Genomic DNA, 14,738 nt, shown 5'->3' with positions numbered 1-14,738 from the left:
TAGTAATTCTAGGAGCTTTGGTGAGATTTGTGATGGTGTCTGCAATGGCAAACTATGATTTATACCTGAAATATGCACATTTTTCGAACAAAACCTATCCTATACCATAAATATGTTATCAGACTGTCATCTGATGAGGTTTTTTCTTGGTTAGTGGCTATCAATATCTTAGTTTAGCCGAATTGGTGATAGCTACTGGTGGAGAGAGAAAATGGTGGACAAAGAAAAGTGGTGTCTTTTGCTAACGTGGTTAGCTACTAGATTTACATATTTTGTCTTCCCTGTAAAACATTTTAAAAATCTGAAATGGTGGCTTTATTCACAGGATCTGTATCTTTCATTAGGTGTCTTGGACTTGTGATTTAATGATATTTAGATGCTACTATTTAATTGTGACGCTATGCTAGCGATGCTAATCAGTGTGGGGGGGGGTGGGGGGTGCTCCCGGACCCGGGGTAGAGGCTCGTGAAAGGTTAAGAACCAGTGTATCTTTAATTATATGTTAAACATGTATCTTTCATCAAAGTTTATGATGAGTATTTCTGTATTTCACGTGGCTATCTGTAATTACTTTCGCTATTTTTGAGCCATTTCTGAACATGGCGCCAATGTAAAACCACGATTTGTGGCTATAAATATGCACATAATCGAACAAAACATAAATGTATTGTATAACATGATGTCATATGACTGTCATCTGATGAAGTTGTTCAAAGGTTAGTGATTAATTTTATCTCTATTTGTGGGTTTTGTGAAAGCTACCTTTGCTGTGAAAAAATGGCGGTGTGTTTTTGGATATTGTGGTGAGCTAACATAAATATATGTTGTGTTTTCGCTGTAAAACATTTTAAAAAATCGGACATGTTGGCTGGATTCACAAGATGTTTTTCTTTAATTATATGTACAACATGTATTTTTCATCAAAGTTTTATGATGAGTATTTCTGTATTTCACGTTGCTCTCTGTAATTATTCTGGCTATTTTGGAGCCATTCTGAACATGGCGCCAATGTAAAACCACGATTTGTGGCTATAAATATGCACATAATCAAACAAAACATTAATGTATTGTATAACATGATGTCATATGACTGTCATCTGATGAAGTTGTTCAAAGGTTAGTGATTCATTTTATCTCTATTTGTGGGTTTTGTGAAAGCTATCTTTGCTGTGAAAAAATGGCTGTGTTTTTTGGGATATGGTGGTGAGCTAACATAAATATATGTTGTGTTTTTGCTGTAAAACATTTTAAAAATCGGACATGTTGGCTGGATTCACAAGATGTTTATCTTTCATTTGCTGTATTGGACTTGTGATTTCATGAAATTATATTATATTATATCCCTGTGGCGCTAGGCTAGGCTATGCTAGTCAGCGTTTCTGATGACAGTTATCCCGGATCCGGGATGGGTGGTCCAGAGAGGTTTTAATAAAGAAACAAAAAGGCCAACCCTCTGTAAGTCCTTCATTTATTGTGAATATGCCAATTCTAGTCACAAGCTATAAAATGAAAAAAGTCAACACTAGCTTTAATTCCAAGGTTGAGACTGCAATACCTACATATCAGATAGACATGGAACAGGGACAAACGCTGCCCTTACCTTTCGTAACCCTCTCTGCTTTCACTGTGTTCATCCTTTCACCAGCTAGCTAAAGAGAAGGTGTGATAGCAGCCTTTGATAGCAGCTAGCTAAAGAGAAGGTGTGATAGCAATTAAATGTGAACAAAGGCAGGCTACATTGTATTAACTGACAGCAGTCCTTGATGTAAAGGGTCAACAGTCCTCTGCTCTCTGGCAGTACTCAGATAAACTTGTCTTGTAGACATCATCCCTACCAGTAAAGGCCTTGTTAGATGAAGATAACACTTCTGTTCTCAGAAACATCACTCTCCTCAGAAACATCACTCTCCTTAGAAACATCACTGTCCTCAGAAACATATCTGTCCTCAGAAACATATCTGTCCTCAGAAACATCACTCTCCTTAGAAACATCTCTGTCCTTAGAAACATCTCTGTCCTTAGAAACATCTCTGTCCTCAGAAACATCACTCTCCTTAGAAACATCACTGTCCTCAGAAACATATCTGTCCTCAGAAACATCTCTGTCCTCAGAAACATATCTGTCCTCAGAAACATCACTCTCCTTAGAAACATCTCTGTCCTCAGAAACATATCTGTCCTCAGAAACATCACTCTCCTCAGAAACATCTCTGTTCTCAGAAACATCACTGCCCTCAGAAACATCACTGTTCTCAGAAACATCACTGTCCTTAGAAACATATCTGTCCTCAGAAACATCACTGTCCTCAGAAACATCTCTGTTCTCAGAAACATCTCTGTCCTCAGAAACATCACTGTCCTCAGAAACATCTCTGTCCTCAGAAACATCACTGTCCTCAGAAACATCAATGTCCTCAGAAACATCTCTGTCCTCAGAAACATCAATGTCCTCAGAAACATCAATGTCCTCAGAAACATCACTGTCCTCAGAAACATCTCTGTCCTCAGAAACATCACTGTCCTCAGAAACACCTCTGTCCTCAGAAACATCACTGTTCTTAGAAACATCACTCTCCTTAGAAACATATCTGTCCTCAGAAACATCAATGTCCTCAGAAACATCACTGTCCTCAGAAACATCTCTGTCCTCAGAAACATCAATGTCCTCAGAAACATCTCTGTCCTCAGAAACATCTCTGTTCTTAGAAACATCTCTGCCCTCAGAAACATCACTGTCCTCAGAAACATCACTGTTCTTAGAAACATCACTCTCCTTAGAAACATCTCTGTCCTCAGAAACATCAATGTCCTCAGAAACATCAATGTCCTCAGAAACATCACTGTTCTTAGAAACATCACTCTCCTTAGAAACATCAATGTCCTCAGAAACATCAATGTCCTCAGAAACATCACTGTTCTTAGAAACATCAATGTCCTCAGAAACATCTCTGTTCTTAGAAACATCACTCCTCAGAAACATCTCTTTCCTAAGTTTCCCCTCTAAATTTCCTGTGCTTAAGGTCGTCAGACTGCCTGCCGACACTTTCTACGGAAATCAGACTCCCTTCCTTCAAAGTTGTCTTGTTCTCTCTGTAGGGGAAAGCTTTTTTCATGTCTAAACTGTCGCTTAGAGGTTTTCAGATCGGGGACACCTGCGGAGTTGTTAACTCTAATGTGTTCTTAAAAGCCTAGAACCTTTTCTGTGACTGTGAGTTGAGTAATTATTTTAGAGTGACGGTAGCACTCAGATGTTCTGTGCCATCTTGCTGGTTGAGCTGTGTGAGGAATCCAGGCACCAACAGAGTTACAGCAGGCTAATATATACATCTACAGAAAGAAGTGAGTGCAACTCTGAATTCCTTTATGTGAGTGTGAGTGTGTGCGTCTGTGATCGTGTGCGCGTGTTTGCGCCTCTGCGGGTGTGTCCGTGTGTGCCTTCTAATTCTACCTACATGATGTACCTCTCCAAGATGAGAATTATTTTGTGGTTTGTATTCATTGTAAATAATGATGAGTGAGAAAGTTACAGACGGTCAAAGATAATACCCCCAAGACATGCTAACCTCCCCTGTTATTGGTAATGGTGAGAGATTAGCATGTCTTGGCATGCACATTATTGTAGAAGTGTTTCAAAAGATATGATATTGTTATTTATGTTAAAAGTTACTCCAAAATGACAATACATTATTTATCATTCATTTCTATTTGGCAAAGAATCTTCTGAAACACAACCAAATCAAACTGCAAATGCATCCAACAAGTTTGCAAAGTCACAAGCTTGATGTAGTCATTTTGTGCTAGGAATATGGGTGTGTATATGCGTGCGCGTGTGTGCACGTGTGTAAGTGCGTGTGAGTATGTGCGATTGACTTCTAATTCTATCTACACGGTGTACCTCTACAAAATGCGAAATATTGTGAGGGTTTCTTGAAGCACAGCAAATCCCTTGAATCAATTATTAATAGGATATAATTAAGCAAGCATCATGATGGATGGGAGCTCTCCAAAGACAAAGCAATATGTATTCATTGGAATGGAGTTATGCATTTACATTTGTCATTCAAAATTGAATCATTTATGCAACTCATGTAATGTCTTTTGTATAAAGGTTGAACAGCTTCGAAACACTGGGGTTGCATACATGGTAAAGTAATGTGATGATCATTATCCTTAGTTTGTAGACTTACCTTTGGGCTTATCATAAAATTATACTATCACATCACTACATAGACCTTATAAAGTAGATCTCACATCACTACATAGACCTTATAAAGTAGATCTCACAACACTACATAGACCTTATAAAGTAGATCTCACATCACTACATAGACCTTATAAAGTAGATCTCACATCACTACATAGACCTTATAAAGTAGATCTCACATCACTACATAGACCTTATAAAGTAGATCTAGATCTTATAAATTAGATCTCACATCACTACATAGATCTTATAAAGTAGGTCTCACATCACTACACAGATCTTATAAAGTAGATTTTACATCACTACATAGATCTTATAAAGTAGATTTTATATCACTACATATATCTTATAGTAGATCTCACCGTGGTTTGTCCCTTAGCTTAATGTTCCTTTGATGAAGTGTGTCACCTAAAGTCACTCCCAAAGAAGAGACTCTTCATGAGGAAAATGAAGAACCAGTCGTATTATATACCAGCTGACTGAGTTTAAGTTTAAAAAGGGACACCACATGTCTTACTGATTAACTGGTCACATCATTGGGCCTCACACCATTAATCAATAACACCAATTGAGAACATTAATATCACATCACAAACTGAGGTATGCAGGATAGTGGCTGTTATGTTGTACCATTTTAGTTTATGTCATGGTTGAGCTGAGGTGGTTGTTCAATAGGGCATCATTTAATATAGACCCTCTGAGTGTAGATTAGAAACTGCATGGGAGGAGGAATTTTTCTATTTAATTAATAACTCAAATTATGTGCTTCTAAAAGCAGGGTAAATCTGACACCTAGTGGTGAGAGTGGAATATTCTAAAAGTTCTTCATTACGGACTGTCCGGTAATTCAAGGTGAGGTTTTCTCCACATTATGAATCTAGGATGCTTATTATGTATTTCTCATCAAACAGCACTGGTGACCTGATAAGACTCTGTAGAATGAATGCTTTAATGGAATAAGATGTCTTACTGAAGATCTTCTGAACACACAGCAAGCGAGCGAGAGAGAAACGGAGAACATTCAGGGCCTCCCGTAAGTTCCCCGGGGTAAAGGCCTCCAGAGAGAGGGAAATGTCGGATGTTAATTATTACTCTGTTCACAGAACTTTCATATCAGCAGTATTTTCACCCAGATCTTCTGAACCCAGGCAAGTAATAACCCCTGACAAACAAGAGAGAAACGGATTCAGTGTCTCCATTCTTCCTCAGGGGAGATGGGAAGGTCCCCCATGGAAGATACAGGATCATGATATTTGTAGGTCTTCAGCTGGTATTGAAAAGAGATTAAGATGTCGGTTAGCAGGTGGGAGAGAAATCCTGGATTTTAGCATCACACACAAACCCGTGATAGAGGCAGTCTGGCACAGGTCCAGGATCACCAGGTAAATCCTGGGTAATGTTGCTAATTCAGGCCAACTGTGCCAGGGCCAGGGCATTGTCTCTGCTGCCCAGCGTGGCACGGGGAGAAACAACACAGAGCACTAATGGGCCAGCCATAACACATGCCAGCCAAACTACTGCTACCTTCAAACATGCCAGTGTAACACTGAAAACAGTACCATGAGAACAGTGAAACATGCCAATTGACATTGCAACAACTTAAGGTAAAATGAAAACATGGCAACTTGATTAAAATGAAGGATGCGTCATATACTGTACACCTAGTGTGGAGGTACAGAAATGACCCATGTTGTGGAAGTACATTGGAGTCTGTCATAGTTGAAGTGTATCTATGATGAAAATTACAGGCCTCTCTCGTCTTTTTAAGTGGGAGAACTTGCACAATTGGTGGCTGACTAAATACCTTTTTCCCCCACTGTAAATGAATGGTAAATACTGTAGTGTCATTTTGGAGTCACTTTTATTGTAAATAAGAATGTTTCTAAACACTTCTACATTAATGTGCATGCGACCATGATTTTGGATAATCCTGAATTAATCATGAATAATAATGCATGAGCAAGTTAGAGCGTCAAAGATCATACCCAAGACATGCTAACCTCCCCTGTTATTGGTAAAAGGTACTCTAAAATGATAACATTATTTACCATTGATTTATATGGGGGAAAAACTCAGAAATAACCTGCAAATGCATCCAACAAGTTTGTCAAGTCACAAACTTGATGTTGTCATTGCATGCAAGGAATATGGGAACAAATACTCAACTTTGGACTACTTTTTTTATGAGAATGTTTAAGGGTGTCAATTTTGACACCTACCTTTGAAAAAAAATATTTTTAAATAAAATCTCTTTCTCTGAGCAATTGTTTTGGTACTCTTTCCATGAGAGACTGACTTGGTGAAATTAGTCTGAAAAGGGGATAATCCGTCATACTGGTGACCTTGCAATCACTGGAAAATAAACTGTATGAGCTCCGTTCGAGACTATCCTACCAATGGGACATTAAAAACTGTAATATCTTATGTTTCACTGAGTTGTGGCTGAACCATGACATGGATAATATACACAGTTGGCTGGGTCTTCTGTGCGTCGGCAACACAGAAGAGCTACATCCGGTAAGACAAGAGGTGGTGGTCTGTGTCAATTTGTCAACAACAGCTGGTGCGTGATCTCTAATATTAAGAAAGTCTCGAGGTTTTGCTCACCTGAGGTAGAGTACCAAATGATAAGCTGCAGACCATACTATTTACCAAGAGAGTTGAACTATATTTTCTGTAGCTCTCCATTCACCACCATAAACCAATTCAGGCACTAAGACCACACTCAACAAGCTGTAAAAGGTCGTAAGCAAACAAGAGAATGCTCACCCAGAAGCAGCATTACAAAGTGAAACCCAGACGCGAGCTGCCCAGTGAGCCTACGGAAGCCTACCAGAGGAGGTAAATGCCTTCTATGCTTGCTTCGAGGCAAGCAACACTGAACCATGCATGAGAGCACTAGCTGTTCTGGACAACTGTGTGATCATGCTCTCTATGTCCGATGTGCGTAAGAACTTTAACATTCACAAGGCCAGAGGGTCAGATGGATTACCAGGACGCATACTCAAAGCATGTGCTGACCAACTGACGAGTGTCTTGACTGACATTTTCAACCGCTCCCTGACCGAGTCTATAATACCTACATGTCTCAAGCAGACCACCACAGTCCCTGTGCCCAAGAACTCCAAAGTAACCTGCCTAAATGACTACCGCCCCCGTAGCACTCACGTCTGTAGCCATGAAGTGCTTTGAAAAGGCTGGTCATGGCTCACAACACCATCCTCCCAGAAACCCACTACAATTTGCATACCTCCCAAACAGATCCACAGATGACCCAATCTCCATTGCACTCCACACTGCCCTTTCCCACGTGGACAAGAAGAACACGTATTGTGAGAATGATGTTTGTTGACTACAGTGCAGCTTTCAACACCATAGTGCCCTCAAAGTGCAGCACTAAGCTAAGGACCTTGGGACTAAACATCTCCCTCTGCAACTGGATCCTGGACTTCCTGATGGGCCGCCCACAGGTGGTGAGGGTGGACAACAACACATCCGCCACGCTGATGCACCATTGATAGCATCCTGGCTGGTTGCATCACCGCTTGGTATGGCAACTGTTCGGCATCTGACCACAAGGCGTTACAGTGGGTAGTGCGTACAGCCCAGTACATCACTGGGGCCAAGCTTCCTGCCATCCAGGACCTCTATACCAGGCTATGTCAGAGGAATGCCCTAAAAATTGTCAAAGACTCCAGCCACCTTAGTCAAAGACATTCTCTCTTCTACTGCACGGCCAGCGGTACTGGATTGCCAACTCTATGTCCAAAAGGCTCCTTAACAGCTTCTACCCCCAAGCCATTAGACTGCTAAACAGTTAATCAAATGGCTAACCAGACTATTTGCATTGACCCCCTTTTTACACTGTTGCTACTACTCGCTGTTAATTATCTACGCAGTCACTTTACCCCTACCTACATATTACCTTGACTAACCTGTACTCATGTACAGGGGCTTCTGGTACTTAAGGGATCATAGCTTTCACCTGGATTCAAATCCATTTGTCACATACAACAGGTGCAGATCTTACAGCGAAATGCTTACTTACAAGCCCTTAACCAACAATGCTTTATTTTTTTATAAAGAAAATAGATTTTAATTAACTGCCGTAAGAAAAGTAACAACAAAATGAGGCTATGTACAGGGGCTACTCAGTTGTGTTACTTTTCTTACTGCAGGTATTTATTGATTTTATATTTTCTTTTTCAAAAAATCTGCAATGTTGGTTAAGGGCTTGTAAGTAAGCGTTTCACTGTAAGGTCTGCTGCACCTGTTGTATTCGACGCATGTGACAAATAAAATTGGATTTGAATCCAGGTGAAAGCTATGATCCTTTATTGATGTCACTTAAATCCACTCCAAATTAGTTTAGACGAAGGGGTGGAAACAGGTTAATTTATTTTCTTTCAATTGCAACATGGATTGTGTGTGTGTGTTCCATTCAAAGGGTGTATGGGCAAGACAAAACATGTAGGCGTCTTAGAACTCGGTATGGTAGTAGGCATCAGGCGCACCGGTTTGCATTAAGAATTGCAACACTGCTGGGTTTTTCCACACTCAATTTGCCAACACAACTGTGGGAAGCATTGGAGTCAACATGGGCCAGCATCCTTGTGGAACGCTTTCGAGACCTTGTAGAGTTCATGCTCCAGCTGTTCTGAGCGCAAGTGTAGTCATTATTGCTAATCTTAATCAAGGGCGTTAATTTCAGACCCCACTGTACATACACAAACACAGCGCTGAGCCTAATGAATCACACTTTTCCCCAGCCCAACTTGGTTCACAAGGAGAGGGACAATGTTGACAAACACTTTTTCTTGCTTAACTCAGAAAATGTCATAGTTCCTACTTAAAATCACATCAACAATTAAATGTTTTATCTTCTGTATTTTGATCAGGTCTAAGGGAAGAGATGGGTCCACTCAACGGGATTGATTTATTGTGAAGAATACACATTCAGTTTGGTAGATACAGAACCATCATGGGTATCCCTGTCGCATGTGTGTTTCTAATTACTCACCAACTCAGTGTTTGCTTTAAAGTAAATGTGGAAAGGCAAGTGACTAAGCATGCATGCATGTATAAATAATGAGCAGATGGAAGGCTCATGGCCCGATATTCCTGCAGGGCCAAGCAGTCGTCACTTCAGCTCCTCTGTAGAGGACGTCTCAGAACCTTCTGGGCCCTCCTAAAAATGGGCACACAGTTTGGGACATCACGGAATAAAGTACCACACACTTAATTCATCTTGAATTAGTGACTATTGATTCTGGTAATGCTGTTAGTAAATATAAGGATTCCAAACCACACACCTTGACTTTGTCCAGGTCCGGCCCACCTGGAAGGGATCTCTGTGGAAAAATAGAGAATAGGCTAGAGATGTGTCAGGGAGAAGGAGGGAGGGTGGAGGCAGGATGGGAGGTTGCTCACCCCCTTGATGGGCTGGATCTCGTCACTGGATATTGACCGGTTCTTCAACTGTTTCTGGGGGGGGGCACTGGCTAGACGGATCATAAAACAGGGAGTGGCTCAAATCAGAATCACACCAGTCAATAAAGCCTGGAGGCAACAGTACAGCCAAGTGCTGAATGAAACAGGATTTCTGTGGCATGTTCAAATGCCAGCCAGGAGTTACGATGATACAGCTGGAACTCACTTCTTTGATCTTCTGCTCCATGGCCGTTAGGTTCATAATTATAACAAATCTAGAGTTGGCTGTACACAAATGATTTAACTCCTGTGGCCAATCTGAGGAGGATAAGAGGATTAGCTCATTAGTTCATATATGTCAAAGTCCACCAAGTGGCAACACTCCCAAGGGAGAGTATTCAAATCAAATGGTATTTGGTCACAGGCACCAACCTTGCAGCGAAATGCTTACTCACAAGCCTTACACCAACAAGGCAATTAAGAAAAATAAGTTAAACATTTATCATCAAGAGAGCTGGTAATCACTTCACTGAAAAAAAGAAGAGCAGCAGTAAAATAACAGTAGCGAGTCTATATACAGGGGGTACCAGTACAGAGTCAATGTGCGGGGGCACAGGTAAGTCAAGGTAATATGTACATGTAGGTAGAGTTAACCTGACTATGCATAGATAACAAAACAGGGAGTAGCAGCAGCGTAAAGGAGGGTGGAGACATTGGAAATAGTCTGGGTAGCCATTTTATTAGATATTCACTTGTGGCTTTAAGCTGTTTAGAAGCCTCTTGTAGGTAGACTTGGAACTCCAGTACTGCTTGCCATGTGGTAGCAGAGAGAACAGTCTGACTAGGGTGGCTGGAGTCTTTGACCAGTTTTAGGGCCTTCCTGACACAACCTGGTATATAGGTCCTGGATGCCAGGAAGCTTGACCCCCGGCGATGTACTGGGCCGTACGCACTACCCGCTGTAGTGCCTTGCGGTCAGATGCCGAGCAGTTGCCATACCAGGCAGTGATGCAGCCAGTCAGGATGCTCTCGATGGTGCAGCTTTGAGGATCTGAGGACCCATGCCAAATCTTTTCAGTGTCTTGAGGGGAATAGGCTTTGTCATGCAGTCTTCATAACTGTCTTTGGGCCATGATAGTTTATTGGTGATGTGAACACCAAGGAACTTGAAGCTTCCAACCTGCTCCACTACAGCCCTGTCGATGAGAATGGGGGCATGCTCGGTCCTCCTTTTCCTGTAGTCCACAATCATCTTTGTCTCGATCACGCTGAGGGAGAGGTTGTTATCCTGGCACCACTCCTCCCTATAGGAGGCCAGAGTCTAGGCCTGCGAATGGTGTCTTTCAATCATGCTGTGGTAGCGTGACAAGCGATTGAGCCTGCGTAGGTGAAGGTACCCTGTGGATGAGGAGGGTTTATAATCCAACTTCCTGTAGGCTTCAGCCCTGTCTCCAACCATCTCATTAACTATGGATGACAGGTGGTATAAATTGACCCATTACCATGATGTGATTGTAGCTAATATTTGACCACAGGTACCATTCCATTTCCATGAAGCATCAAACCATTCATCTGGTCAACAACAAAAAAAGTATCCCTAGCCCAGCAATAGATTAACACTTTTTTCAAAGAGCTGACCCAACACCAGCTTGAACTGTTAGTATACCCTTACAAACACAGGGGCCACAATTCACACAAAACATTGATTCACACCACAGTTGATGCCTCATTACTCTTAAAAGGAGCAATGTATAGCAACATCATACACTGAATGTATAGTACATGATATTGCAACATTGTATTGAATGGATAATGCATCATACTGTAACATTGTATTTCAACAAAGAGTTACTGGCATGAGCATCTCTCCCTCAGCAGGTGGATGGAGTGTTATGGTAGTCTGTCAGTCTGAGGCAATTGAGCTAGATGTTGATTTCAGGCCTGACTGGACTCTTTCCTCCATTCCAGAATCCCTTGTTTTGTATAGCACTTCTACAACAAGGACCTGTAGAATAATGTTGCACTGACTCAGAAAACACTGCCTATCGATTAGTCCACATGACTGACTCAATAACAGCCAAGGTGACAGATCCAAATAGGACACTTAGATGTGTTTACTATCCACACAGCATCATTGGCACACAAACACAGCAAGAGGAATGTCCCCTTAGACTTCAGTAAGGTTGGCAAAAAACACCCTGGCTGCAACTCAAGTCTCTTCCCCCCCATCCCAGTTTCATCCCTCCACCATGAGACAGAAAAGGGTAGCTAGGTTTCCATCCAATTGGTGACAGATTCATGCAAATATTCTAAAATCTGCTGCATTTTCCCAGGGGGTAGCTGTAACGTACCATAGAAAATGTTTTCATTTGTGGATTTCCATCAAATGTATGAAATGTTACAAATTCTAAAGTTAGCTAGGTAGCTAACACTCCTTAGGTGAATAACATTAGCTAGGCTAGAGATTAGGGGGTTAAGGTCAGGGTTAGCTAACATGCTAAGTTGCAAAGTTGCTAATTAACTAAAATGCTAAAGATGTCCATGAAATTCAAACACGCGTTATAAGCCCGATCATCCTACTTCCACAATTAAGTAACCTTCTGTTTTTTGTAACCACACCAAAATGTATAATATTCTAATTTGAGCATCTTGGATTTACATTTACTACGTTAAGTTTAGTCTGAGACCAGGCTGACCGCCTTTCTAGCAAAATGATTTAAAATAAAATCAGTACGTGATGACGTAGCACACATATTTACTTCTGCCACTTAGGTTTTCATGTACCGAATAAAAATCAAAAGTTCAATGTGTTTCTATTATATTTGACTCTACCGATAGTGGTGACAATAAGACAATTTATGCTTGATCCAAAAATGTGGTCTGGGCCTTCGTATGGAAGGGGTGACAATTGCGGAGCCTCTGGAGGAATGCAGAGGCCAAAATGAGCACCATCGTGTGCCTCCGAAATGTTGTGACAATGCTGAGGGCTCCGTATTGACATGTTTGGTTAACGATAGGTGGGAGGGGGGGGGGGGGGGGGGGGGTCCTGTATAAACAAACTCACTTCCTTGGCAACAGCACAAGTAGTATGAATGCCCTGACTTCTGCAGAGGCTGTATCACCGTAACTGCAGATGCTGGATTGACCATGCGGCACCTGCCCGCACAGCATCTGTTGGCTCAAGTCTGTGCCAAGGCCAGAGTAGGCACATTTGCTATTTAAACACAACAGTTATAGCCGCTGCATGGTCAAATCTACAGTCCGCATTCACCACCTGCTGTTCTGAGTGAAGACATCACTAATCTGCAGTTCTGAGTGATGACAACCTGCCATCCACTCTTACACAGATATGACTTGATATTTACCTCGGTATTGAGTGCACTTATTCCCACAACCACTGAAATAATCATATGGTCTTTTCAAACTCAGTTGATCCCCCCCCCCCCAAAAAAATTGACATTTAACACCCCTCCTCCACAAAGTAGTGACCTGTCAGAGGCACATTATCACTTGAGCCAACCTATTGGGTGTAATTTAGCTACAGCAGCAGAGTATTAGAGTGGGTAGAAAACCCCACAGTTCTGTCACTCAGGTGGTTCCAAACACCTATTAGGCATTTCCCCAATGTCAGTCAATTCATACCTAATAAATAAACTGACAAGCAGAAACGTGGAGGGCCGAGTGTCACCACCTAGCTAGCATCTGTGCTGGTGACAATTCTATCAGAGATGTGGGAATTGGAGATTCACAATTACAGCCTACGAACACAAACGAAGTCATGAGAATCACAACCACCCCACTGATTCCAAGGACGTGTCCTACACAGTACATGATCACTGTCCATCAGCTTTACTACACTCAGTTATATACACCCTTTCTACGGATCCTGAAACAGTTAACAATACTGCCTCACTCTCCCTGGCATGGAGTCACAACTCAGCCATAGACGGCTCACCTGATCCTGAAATCAGTTCCTTAGGTCGCCCCAATCGCCCTCATTTCAGTGTTACCATAGAACAGTCTCCATCCCCCACTGGCCAAGCACACGTCCTGCCACTGTGTTGAGCCTATAGCCATTAACTCACCAACTGTTTCTACAAGCATTTACTGTCTAATGGATGGGTCTAGTTTTACACAAGCCATGCATTCCAATGCATAGCCTAATGCCTGCCGGAACAATGAGTATCTCAGCACCCATTAAATTAAAAGGATTGAGTTCAGAAGATTTAGGACAATTATGCCACACAACCTGATTTATATTCTACACATACATAGACCGGGATAATGTATATTACGTCAAATATGGAACACATTTGAACTACTGTGAATACCGTTTTCAAATGACAAAGCGCTCACACACCACACTTACCTTGTCCCCTGCCTGTTTCTTTTGGCACTACCTGGATATTACATATGGGTCTGCATGAGATTAGACCAAATTGCCTTGATAGCTGACAGCGTCAATTACAGCAAAGCATCATCCGAGAGCGAGATAAAACAGACAGAGGATGAGTACACGTAGAGCACAGATGACTGAACACGTCCAGAAATCGCCAGAGGAAAAATGACAGATTGCAAACCATGGGAGGGGGGGGGGATACTAACCTCTCCTTATTTCTTCCCTTTTCCTCTCAGATAAGTGCTGGTGGGGCGATCACTTGTGTACTGCTTCCTCTGACAGTCACACCCGTCACTGTCCATTCATAGTCCCACTGGCACACTAGGCATGTATGGATGCATACACACCCGCACTAGATGTGCATCCTCTGATCAGTCCGGTGTGTGTAATATAAAAAGGTGAAGACACTACTCCATTAACTTTTACATTTCTCGTACTGAAGGATTGTTTTTCTTTGACTGAACAGAAATGAATTGTGTAATAACTAATGCTTTCAAATCTGTCACACTATTCCCATCCAGAGACGGGGGAAGTGGCTTTAGAGGGGCACCGTCAAGCAACACGTTTATGGAGATTAAGCCAAGCTGCGATTGGCTGAAAGACAGGTGACCAACCAATCGCAGCCCAAGTGGCATGTGAAATTCAGATGACATCACTCAGATCAGAGAACTAAAATAGTGTGTAATTACGTTGGATGCTCGTAGT

At 41.8% G+C, this 14,738-nt stretch overlaps 1 long non-coding RNA gene across 1 annotated transcript; it reads right to left on the bottom strand.

Annotated features, from left to right (window-relative positions):
- Positions 1-9,126: 9,126 nt before the first annotated feature.
- Positions 9,127-14,705, bottom strand: LOC129827812 (uncharacterized). Its single transcript, XR_008755222.1, has 3 exons — positions 14,240-14,705; positions 9,517-9,555; positions 9,127-9,392 (listed from the first exon to the last, which is right to left on the bottom strand). It is a non-coding gene; the product is annotated as an uncharacterized LOC129827812 (long non-coding RNA).
- Positions 14,706-14,738: the final 33 nt, after the last annotated feature.

The sequence above is a fragment of the Salvelinus fontinalis genome, chromosome 29 (genome assembly GCF_029448725.1).
Source record: "Salvelinus fontinalis isolate EN_2023a chromosome 29, ASM2944872v1, whole genome shotgun sequence".
Lineage (NCBI taxonomy): Eukaryota > Metazoa > Chordata > Actinopteri > Salmoniformes > Salmonidae > Salvelinus > Salvelinus fontinalis.
The sequence above is the reverse complement of the archived record's forward strand: the minus strand, read 5'-3'. Positions and strand labels throughout refer to the sequence as shown.